This window comes from Elephas maximus, chromosome 23, assembly GCF_024166365.1.
Source record: "Elephas maximus indicus isolate mEleMax1 chromosome 23, mEleMax1 primary haplotype, whole genome shotgun sequence".
NCBI classification, from domain to species: Eukaryota; Metazoa; Chordata; class Mammalia; order Proboscidea; family Elephantidae; genus Elephas; species Elephas maximus.
The window spans coordinates 79,277,796-79,289,141 of NC_064841.1; the positions used below are offsets into that span (position 1 = coordinate 79,277,796).

At 42.8% G+C, this 11,346-nt stretch overlaps 1 protein-coding gene across 7 annotated transcripts in view; it reads left to right on the forward strand.

Annotated features, from left to right (window-relative positions):
• The window catches only part of MCF2L (MCF.2 cell line derived transforming sequence like), a 333,538-nt gene that overhangs the window by 154,724 nt on the left and 167,468 nt on the right, over positions 1–11,346 (forward strand). The gene's annotated exons all lie outside the window — the stretch shown is intronic.

Here is an 11,346-nt window from a genome sequence, read left to right on the forward strand (position 1 = left end):
TTGTTAATTCTTTCACTTGTTTTTCTGTTTTCTATTTCATTTAGTTCTTCTGCTCTAGTTTTTATTGTTTTCTTGTGGTGTCTGAGGGTTTCTTTTGTTGCTCTCTTTCTATTTGTTCAAGTTGTAGGGATAATGCTTTGATTTTGGCCCTTTCTTCTTTTTGGATGTGTGCATTTATTGATATAAATTGGCCTTTGAGCACTGCTTTCACTGTGTCCCAAAGGTTCTGATAGGAAGTGTTTTCATTCTCATTGGATTCTATGAATTTCTTTATTCCATCCTTAATGTCTTCTATAATCCAGTCTTTTTTGAGCAGGGTATTGTTCAGTTTCCAAGTGTTTGGTTTCTTTTCCCTGCTTTTTCTGTTACGAATTTCTACTTTTATGGCCTTATGGTCAAAGAAGATGCTTTGTAATATTTCCATGTTTTGGATTCTGCTAAGGCTTGCTTCATGACCTAATATGTGGTCTATTCTAGAGAATGTTCCCTGTGCACTAGGAAAGAAAGTATACTTGGCTGCTGTCGGATGGAGTGTTCTGTATACATCTATGAGGTCAAGTTGGCTGATTGTGGTATGTAGATCTTCTGTGTCTTTATTGAGCTTCTTTCCAGATGTCCTGTTCTTCACCAAAAGTGGTGTGTTGAAGTCTCCTCCTATTATTATTTTGGAGCTGTCTATCTCACTTTTCAATGCTGATAGTTTGTTTTATGTACCTTGCAGCCCTGTCATTGGGTACATAAATATTTAATATGGTTATATCCTCCTGGTATACCCAAAAACCAAACCCAGTGCCGTCAAGTCGATTCTGACTCATAGCGACCCTATAGGACAGAGTAGAACTGCCCCATAGAGTTTCCAAGGAAGCACCTGGTGGATTTGAACTGCCGACCTCTTGGTTAGCGTCATAGTACTTAACTACTATGCCATCAGGGTTTTCCCTCCTGGTATATTGTCCCTTTAATCATTATATAGTGTCCTTCCATATCCTTTATGATGGATTTAATTTTAAAGTCTATTTTGTCAGAAATTAATATTGCCACTCCTGCTCTTTTTTGATTGTTGTTTGCTTGATATATTTTTTTCCATCCTTTGAGTTTTAGTTTGTGTCTCTAAGGTGTGTCTCTTGTAGGCAGCATATAGACAGATCATGTTTTTTAATTCTTTCTGCCACTGTCTCTCTCTTTATTGGTGCATTTAGTCCATTAACATCAGCGTAATTATGGATAGGTACGAATTTAGTGCTATCATTTTGATGTCTTTTTTTTGTGTGTTGTTGACAGTTTCTTTTTCCCACTTAATTTTATGTGCTGAGTAGATTATCTTTACATATTGTCTTTTCCTCATATTTGTTGTTGATTTTGTTTCTGCTGAGTCTCTATTTTTTTCTTGTATTTTATTTTGATATGCAGGGTAGTTTGTCTCCTTCGTGGTTACCTTATTATTTACCCCTATTTTTCTAAATTTAAACCTAACTTTTATTTCTTTGTATCACCTTGTCTTCTCCATATAAAAGATCTATGACTACATTTCTTAGTCTCTCTTTATTGTTTTAATGTTGTCTCCTTTTATATAATAACACCACTGTTTCCCTGTTTTGAGTGTTTTTTTAATCTTGATTTATTTTTGTGATTTCCGTATCTGGGTTGACATCCGATTGCTCTGCCCAGTGTTCTAGTCTTGGGTTGATACCTGGTATTATTGATTTTCTAACCAAAGAACTCCCTTTAGTATTCCTTGTAGTTTTGGTTTGGTTTTTATGAATTCCCTAAACTTCTGTTTATCTGGAAATGTCCTAATTTCACCTTCATATCTGAGAGACAGTTTTGCTGGATACCTGATTCTTTGCTGGCATTTTTTTCCCTTCAATTTTTAATATAAGTCATCCCATTGCCTTCTTGCCTGCATGGTTTCTGCTGAGTAGTCCGAGCTTATTCTTATTGATTTTCCTTTGTAGGTGACTTTTCGTTTATCCCTAGCTGCTCTTAAAATTCTCTCTTTATCTTTTCTTTTCGCAAATTTAATTATAATATGCCTTGGTGACTTTCTTTTAAAATCTACCTTATGTGGAGTTCGATGAGCATCTTGGATAGATATCTTCTCATCTTTCACGATATCAGGAAAGTTTTCTGCCAACAAATCTTCAACAATTCTCTCTGTATTTTCTGTTATCCCTCCCTGTTGTGGTACTCCAATCACTCACAGATTATTTCTCTTGATAGAGTCCCAGGTATTCTTAAGGTTTTTTCACTTTTTAAAATTCTTTTATCTGATTTTTCTTCAAATATATTGGTGCCAAGTGCTTTATCTTCAAGTTCACAAATTCTGCCTTCCACTTGCTCAGTTCTGCTCCTCTGACTTTCTATCGAGTTGTCTAATTCTGTAATTTTATTGTTAATCTTCTGAATTTCTGATTGCTGACTCTCTATGGATTCTTCCAGCTTATTAGATTTTTCATTATGTTCCTGAATAGCCTTTTTAATTTCTTCAACTGCTTTATCTGTGTGTTCCTTGGCTTGTTCTGCATATTGCCTGATTTCCTTCCTGATGTCTTGACGTGTTCTGTATATTAATCTTTTGTATTCAGCACCTTGTAATGCCAGGAAGACACTTTCGTCTAGAAGATCTCTTGGTTCTTTGTTCTGAGAGCTTGTTGAGGCAATCATTTTCTGTTTCTTTATGTGATTTGATATTGACTGTTGTCTCCAAGCCACCTATAAGTTATTGTATTAGTTTATGTTCGCTTACTGTATCCTAGCTTCTTGCTTTGTATTGTTTTGATATACCCAGATGGGTTGCTTGAGTGAGCTAGCTTGATTATTTTCACCTTTGGAGCTCTGACATCCTGTCCCCAGATGGCTAGAGCTGTTACCAGGTATATCAGTCTAGGAGTCCATTCACTTTTCTTGTATAAATTCAGCTCAGGTTTCCAGGTAGCTGATCATCAAGTTGTGGTACAGGCTCTGTCCTACAGTCTTAGAGGGCGGGACAGGGGTGATTGGTGTATATACCAGTATCTCATTGCAGCAAGGGGGTCACAGTCTGAACAAGGCATGGGGCTGAGAATCGTCCTCCACGTGTCTCTGAGGAAAAGGTGTCCGTGTTCCCTAGAGGGTGCAGGTGGGTGGGTTCTGCAGATGGACCATGGGCACCCAGTGTTTTTAGTTGTAAGGACTGGGAGGTACCAGTTATCCTTCGACCCCTGTCACAGGTGGGTGGGTGGCTGACCTGAGTGGCGGCACCAGTCCTTAGGCCCCTGCTGTGGGTAGGTGAGGACCCTGTTTAATAGGCAAAGCAATGTCAAACATCAAATACCCACCTCTCCACCGCACAGCTGAAACAGTTGTAGTCTGCCAACAAGGGCCTATTCTCCTGAAACAGGCCCAAACAGGCCCATGCAGAGGGGAAAGGTACTCAAAGTCTTTAGATTGTTTATGCCTGGACAGGAGCTGCTTCTGTCCTGAGCTCCCCTGGTTAGTGGAGCTGGCAAATTATCTTTTTACCCCTATTGCGAATTTATTCCTTCTCCAGGGCCTGGAGGATGGCTCTAGGCCCTCAACAGGGCCTATCTCAGGCCCAGGGGAATGAACAGCTGCTGAAGCCAGCTTGGGGGTGGGGGTAGGTAAAATATACGCAAGTACTTAGCTTTTGCTGAGAGCACCGTTCTTCACGGTTCCGGAGGTGTGAGTAGGCTGTGTGGCTGGCTGCTTCTCCCTGAGTAATCAGTCTGCTGCTGCCGCTCCCGGGAGTAGTGCCTGAGGGCTCCCCGCAATTCAGGTCCAGTAACTCCTCTCCGCTTCTGAACCGTCTCTTCCTTCCCCTGCCCCTCAGTTTGTTTTCTAACCTTGCCTTTGATGTTCAGGGCACCGAGCTTGTCATAAATATACTCATTTCACTTGTTTTTTCGGGCCTTTGTTGTAAGAGGGCTCGCAGAAAGTTTCTGTCTATTCTGCCATCTTGGCCCTGCCCAGCAATGTTTTTTTAATCACCTCTTATACCGCATAGCATCCTGGTAGATAAACTGAGCCATATTCTTTGCATCTGTTGTTACTGTAGCATTTTATTTAACCTAAGATGTTGGCTGTGTTTGCTTTCCTTACTGTATATCAACTGAACAACATGATGGCACCAGCTTGGATTTATTAGGTTCTTAAAATGAAATTGTTGATATAGGAGGAGGAGAAAGCCATTCCCTGTAAGGTTGTTTGTCGTCCATGTCAGCAGTCCCACACTGGTCACACCCTGTCTGGGAACAAATAGCTATTTAGATGACCCAACTTGAGGTGGAAAATGGTGGCTCAAGTTCCTGGTAAACAGTTCGGTCTCGAGACGCCTGCTCTAACCTGGTCTCCAAGGGCAAGGGAAGCTGGGAAGGAGCGGGGGGAAGCACATTGTTTCAGGTGATTCTGTCTGGCAGCTTGTGTGTCTGTTTTTTCAATCAGGTAAAGATACTCTTCCTGTTCAGCTTACGGAGAGAGGGGAGAGGTGGAATCTAAGTCTCCCCCAGAGGCTGCAGGGTCTCTGAAGACTGAGAACATCCCTGGGTTCTGCTTAGAACAGTGGGCCTGGTCACCTCCCTTGGGGACCCTCTGGGAAGGTTGCATTTCCCCAGCCCTTTATGTTGTGTTTTATTCAAGTTATCAGATAATCGCTGAGTTTCTACTATGTTCAACCACTATGCTTTTCCTGGCTTTCGAATCTTTGTGTCCCTATACGTGGTCATTTAGTTAAAAAAATTAGTACTTGCCCCTGGTATAACTACCATACACATTTATTGTGTACATTAAGCACAAACAAAAATAAAAATTAAGAATGAAATAAAAAATAGTTGTGGGTGAAACAGTTCTTTACATAGCTCACTTTGGATATCTCATGATAGGCAATCCTAAAGCTTTAAGACTTGTCACCACTATTATGGGGAAGAGAAAACGTAAATGCATAAAACAGCTGGTAAACAGTGCACCAAAAATAGGATAAAATGCAGAATTGAGTGCATTAAGAGCATTCCAAAGGGAGGGGTGGTTTAGAGTTAGAAATAAGCCTGAGGAAGCTGAGAAACAAGGTGCTAAATGTGTAGATGGTTTGGGAAGGGACTGATAGAGAAAATGTGGCTAAATTACGGAAGGAATTTGGGTTTGAACTGTCTTAAAGGTGACTGATACCAGACTCGGTTTTGAGATCAGATGGAATGGAACACATGAGAAAATGCCCTTTCCTTGTTGTTGCTGCCATTGAAGCCCCGACTCATGACGACCCCATGTACAATGGAACCAAACACTGCTCAGCCCATGATTGGTTGAGAATGTGGATCGGACTGTTGAGATCATAGGGTTTTCACCGGCTTATTTTTCCAAAGTAGATTGCCAGGCCTAGTCTGTCTTAGTCTGGATGCTCTGCTGAGACCTGTTCAGCATCATACCAACATCCATTCCTCCACTGACAGATGAGTGGTGGCTGTGTGAGGCGTGTGGGCCGGAAATCGAACCTGGGCCTCCTGCATGGAAGGCGGGACTTCCTCCACTGGTCCGCCGCTGCCCTTTGCTCTTTCTGTAGGAGAGGGTAGAGGAGTCTTGTGTGGAGATGCTGTCTGTGTCTTAGCAATGTGGAGCTTGACTTTTCACGCTGCTACAGCTGATGCCGGGGGGAGTATGGGTTAATTCTTGTTTTTAACGCTGTGTTAATTTATTTGGCTATGGGATATGATTTATGAATCACTGTTTTAGGGGTAAGCAGATCAGGTTTGCCAGTAATGGTTTTTATAACATGGTTGCTTATGCAATAGAAATTGGACAAAAACCAGCTACTTAGACGAAGGGCTATCAGGCCCTTCTAAGTGCCTTTCTACCGCTTCGAACTCCACAGACAGAGGTCAGATCTGGACCAGGAGCTTCCTGTGCTGTTACAAGTCCCCTGAGGCAGCCATTTGTGATTCTGCACGTTGCAGGAAGCCTTGTGTCTCCTGCACATGCTCAGAGCATGCAAGACAGCGGTTTGGTCTAAACATTCTGAACGGGAGGCACAAAGGGGAAATCCAGTTTGAGGATGTGATAACCATTTAGCCTTTAGTGTCTCAGGGTAAAAGCAGCAACTATCCGGCCTTCTTAGCAGCAGACGCCTTCTTTACTTACGTCAGAGCATTCCATAGGCAGCCCTTCTGAGAAACCTCCAAAATTCATAGAAAATTAGGAGATTTTGCAACTTGATCTTGAAAGCTTCAGGTTCACAGGTTTATATTTTTCCACTCTTTTCAGGCTTGCCGTGGACATGGAAGGTGGGAGGAAAGCCCAGTATAAAAATCATTTTTGGATTTGAGGGTGAGGAAGTGGAGGAGTAGATACCATCTTGGATGGAACAGCCCTTAGATACGCTGAGCATGTTGATATACACTAACGAGGAATGGTGTTTGAGGAACCAGTGGGATTAGGCAGACGGACCCTTACCTGTCTCACCAGGAGACCAGAGCCCAGATTCCTAAAATAAAACAAACAAAAAAAAAGCTGCAAAGGTTGAGTAAAGGGAATGGAAAATGGTGGGTAGAAAAAAGGGCTCTGTGAGCTCAGAAACTGGGATAGACCTCCTAAGTCAGAGGTTAGGCCTGGGGGGTCGGGCAGGGGCCTACTGAAAGGTAATGGAGAATTGAGCCTGTGTAAAGCAGAAGAGACAGAAAACCCAAAGCTGCCAATATCATTTATGGTTTTGATGTGGCTTCTATTTCCATATCTTCTTCTCAAAACAAAAAAACCGAACAGAGATGAGCTGATGATTTACTGTGTCTTCTCCTCTGGAAGGAGTCCCTGGGTGGTACGACGGTTTGCACCCTATTAACCTAAAGGTCGGTGGTTCGAACCCACCCAGTGGTGCTGCGAAAGGAAGGCCTGACGATCTGCTTCCATAAAGATTATAGCCAAGAAAACTCTCTGGTGCCCAGTTCCGCTCTGTAACACATGGGGCCGCCATGAGTCAGAATCAACTCGACAGCGCTGGGTTTGGTTTGGTTTTGCTCCCCTCTGGAAGGCAGTTGGTTCAGAGAATTGGATTGGGCCTGTGGGTCTGAACCAGCCCTCAGGCACAACCTTTGAGAACTGTCTTGGAGAGCAGACTGCGTCAGGACCTCTTATGGCATTCGGCCCATTCTCCCATGGCCTCAAAACTTAGGCCCAGTTGGGGCTAGTAGATGGTACACCTGAACGCCAGAACGCATTCTCCACGGACGTGCTTTGAACTGCATGCGAAAACAGCTAGACTGCAGAAGTGACATCACCGGGCCCGAGAGGAACAGTCAGTGTGTCTGGAATCTAACTGTGTACTCGTCTGTCCTTAGACACAATTACAGTTGTCTAAGGTTACACATGGAGCCCTAGAGAGCTCCCCACTTTGCGAGGGCCCCAGTTACTTGGTGTGGCAGGAACAAGAGTTTCACATCCCGTCACCACCACTTCCAGGCATTACCATTTCAGGCAAGTCGCTTCTCAAACCCCAGTTTCATTCCTAGAACATGGGCTTGGCGCAGTAGTTAAGCACTCAGCTACTAACCAAAATGTTGGTGGTGTGAACCCCCCAGCCACTCCACGGGAGACAGATGTGGCAGTCTGCTTCTGTAAAGATTGCAGCCTTAGAAGCCCTACGGGGCAGTTCTGCTCTGTCCTACAGGGTTGCTGAGTTGGAGTCAACTTGACAGCAGTGGGTTTGATTTTTATCGTGTGCTAGGCATGGGGATATATAAATTAAGAAGTACAGAACTCTGTCCTCAGGAAAGTTATGGTGAGCTGGGAGAGACAGAGCAATGCAGAGGTAATTGTGAACAGAAAGATAAGAGCTTTGCTGGGGCCTGGGGGAACATAGGGGTTGGACCTAAACCACTGTTAATCAGTGAAAAGAAATCAAAACTCTTATAAAATACATTTATCGGTCTCTTCTCATCCAGAACAGAAGAGAAAGAAGGGAACCAAAGACTCAGAAAGTAATCTATAGGACTAACAGTCTTTCTGAACCACAGCCTCATTCATCCTCCCTGAGACCAGAAGAACTAGATGGTGCCCGGCTACCACTACCAACCTTTCTAATCAGGGGCACAATAGAAGGATCCTGACAGAATGGGAGAAGAATGTGGAACAGAGTTCAAATTCTTAAAAAGTCCAGTCTTACTGCACCAGCTGAGACTAGGACTCTCCGAGACTATCGCCCTGAGATAACTCTTTAAACCTTAAACCAAAATTATCCCTTGAAGCCACCTTTTAGCTAAGTAACAGATTGGCTCCTAAAATAAAGGATATCACTCATGAATAATGAGCTCCTTTAAAAAAAATCATCTATATGAGACCAAATGGTCAAAAATTACTCTAAAACGAAGACAAGAAGGTAAGGAGGCAGGGAAACTAGAGTACCGGAAACAAAACAACCAGAACGGATGAATGAGAATGTTGACACATCGTGAAAAATGTAACCAACATCACTGAAGAGTTTGTGTAAAATTGTTAAACGGGAACCTAATTTGCTGTGTTAAGTTTCACCATAAACACATTAAAATATTAAAAAAAAAAAAAAACACAAAGGGCACTCAAGGACAAAGCAGAGGCCAGGTTGTGAGAGCAACATGCATTTAGAGAACTTACAATAGTGCAGCAGTATATACGGGTGGGATTCTCTGGCTGGTGTAGACAGTTAATGTGCTCTGCTGGTAACCAAAAGGTTGGAGGTTCAAGTCCATCTGGAAGCGCCTTGGAAGAAAGGCCTGGTGATCTGCTTCCAAACAGTCGGCCACTAAAACCCTATGGAGCACAGTTCTCCTCTGATACACATGGGGTCGCCATGAGGCAGCACTGACTAGACGCCAGCTGGTTTTATACATCAGCGGTCTTCAAAGTTTTTGGATCGTGTCTATCAGTAAAATTTATTTGTATGCATCCGTCTATGTGAAATTACTTATACGTTATATACAAGTACTATTGTATTTATGATAATGCGTTTATTATAAATGTAATAATACATTTATAATAAAACACATTTATCACATTTATTATAAAATTAATTACATTTATTGTAAAACACATTTTAAAATGATGAGAAGTTAAATATCAATTTTTTAATTTCACTAACAGTATAAAAGTATCTTTGTTCTCACTTGAATATGTTTTAAGTGAGAGCGATGTGATTAGATAAAAAATTGTTATTTCTGAAAATCTGATATAGTGAATCAGAAGTCCAAGTTCAGTGTGTTTTAATACTTGTTTTAATGACTGTCATAGCTGAAAATGACAACCTCACAAAGGCACGTAAATTGGAATGATAGAATGTGCTGTTAGCTGGCTTTGCAATCTTAATTCTCAGTTTTTAATCTCACCAATTAGACACGTTTTTGCCAAAATTCAGCTGGTAAATTCCCATTTTCCCTGATGTCAAGGAAATTTCTATCCTGATGTTAGCAGTTGTCGCAAACTAAATAGGTGTTAAATTTTTATGTTTCAGTCTGTTCAAAAAAATCCAATTGGGTTATTTTTTTCAGAAAAATGTTTACCTTTCTATGCATATGAGTTTTTATAAATGACACACCTTAAAATACCTGTTTTGAAGATGCTCTCACCTTAGTGGAAAATACAGTTGCTGTCTCACTTATTTTTAAACAAGACTTTAATCTGAGCATTTTTTTTTTTGGAGGGGTCAATGTCTTCTTAGATTAGGTTGCCCTTTTCCTGTAGTTGGCTCGTGACGATCAGGTAGGATCCGGTAATATCAGCTCTGTCATCGTCTTATTGTTTATTTGTGCTTATGTGTATTTATTTGTCTTATCTACTTGTAAGCCACATTACTGTTTTGTAAGAATTAGTTTAGCTACAGTGGGAGACTATGACATGAAACCCTTTTAATTGGGCACATGGAAACCGTAATGCTTGCAGCATGCTGAGAGCTTGCAGATGGAGTGAGCGAGTGCCCTGTCAAGCCCTCTGTGGGGCCCATCTGCTCTTCCTTCAGAATCTCTCATGTTACCCAAGGATGTGACACAAGGAGGGAGGGAGACAGCACCCACGTACCTCACTTTGATGTTGACTGCTGTCTTCTATGGCGGAAGTATATTATAGAGTTGTGGTGGGGTTAGGATTGGTAAAGGTGAGTCTGGGAGGAAGCCACAGCAGCGTCAGATCATTAAGGACCTCACATGCTGTGATGGTTAAGGCCGTGTATCGCCTTGGCTGGGCCGTGTTTCTCAGTTTGGCAGTTATGATGTAGTTTGGCAATTATATAATAATGTAATTATCCTTCATCTCGGGATCTCCAATAATTAACATAATGTAATCACTTCCATGATGTGATCTGATGTGATCAGCTGATTAGTTGTAAGGGACGCTTCCTAGGGGTGTGGCTATATCCAGTGTATATGGACACTCTGGCAAAGCTCACTCTTGCCCTGGATCCTGCATCTGGCTCGTCATCATCAGACCTCCAGTTTTTAGGACTTGAGCCAGTGGCCTGCCATATTGCCTGCCAATTATGGATTCGTCAGCCTCTGCAGCCCTTGAGCCAGCAGCCTGCCATCTGACCTGCCATTCTTAGGTCCATCAGCCCCTGCTGCTACGTGAGTGAGGAGAGGCCCCCAGCCTGACACCTGACCCATGGACTTGGGACTTGATAGTCTCTACAACTGCATGAGCCATTTCCTTGAGATAAATCAATCTCTGTCTCTCTGTCTCTCTCTTTCTATATATACATGCTTTAGTGGTTTTGTTTCTCTAGGGAACCCAGCTTAAGCCACATGCTATCCCTAAGTAACTTGTCCTGAGGATGGTGAAGGATTCTAAGCACGGCACGTGGAAAGCTCAGTGAATGGCTGTGTGTCAATTCCAAGCAAGGCAGTGTGATTCTCCCACCAGGAGAGTGGTGTGGGTGGAGAGGAGTGAAGACCTCATCACCAGGACTTGGAGCCTGGCTCAGTGTTAGCTCAGAAGGTGAGCCAGGGTGGGAGGGAGGTCGATGGTGGAGCCTTCCACTGAGATGTGAGAAATGAGTGTAAAGTTGAGAAGCTGGGATGATGCATTTGGTTTGGGAAAACGGAAGGGAGGTGCCTGTGGGATGCCAAGGGATTATGCCCGGCAGGTAGTTGGCCACATAGATGGCAAACTCAAGGTGGTGCTTTGGACCAGAGCTACAGATTGGGATGTCATCAGTAAATGAGTGACAGTTGAAGTCACGGGAGTGGAGTGGATGAGCTCACTTGGGTAATTTCTGTAGAGTAAGATGAAAAGAGAGCCTAGGGCAGAACCCTAAGGAGCGCTAAGATTTAAAGGAAAAGGAGCCGGGGGATTGCAGGAAAACCATGGTAGCAAAGCATCATCCATGGAGACGTCCGTGGTTCA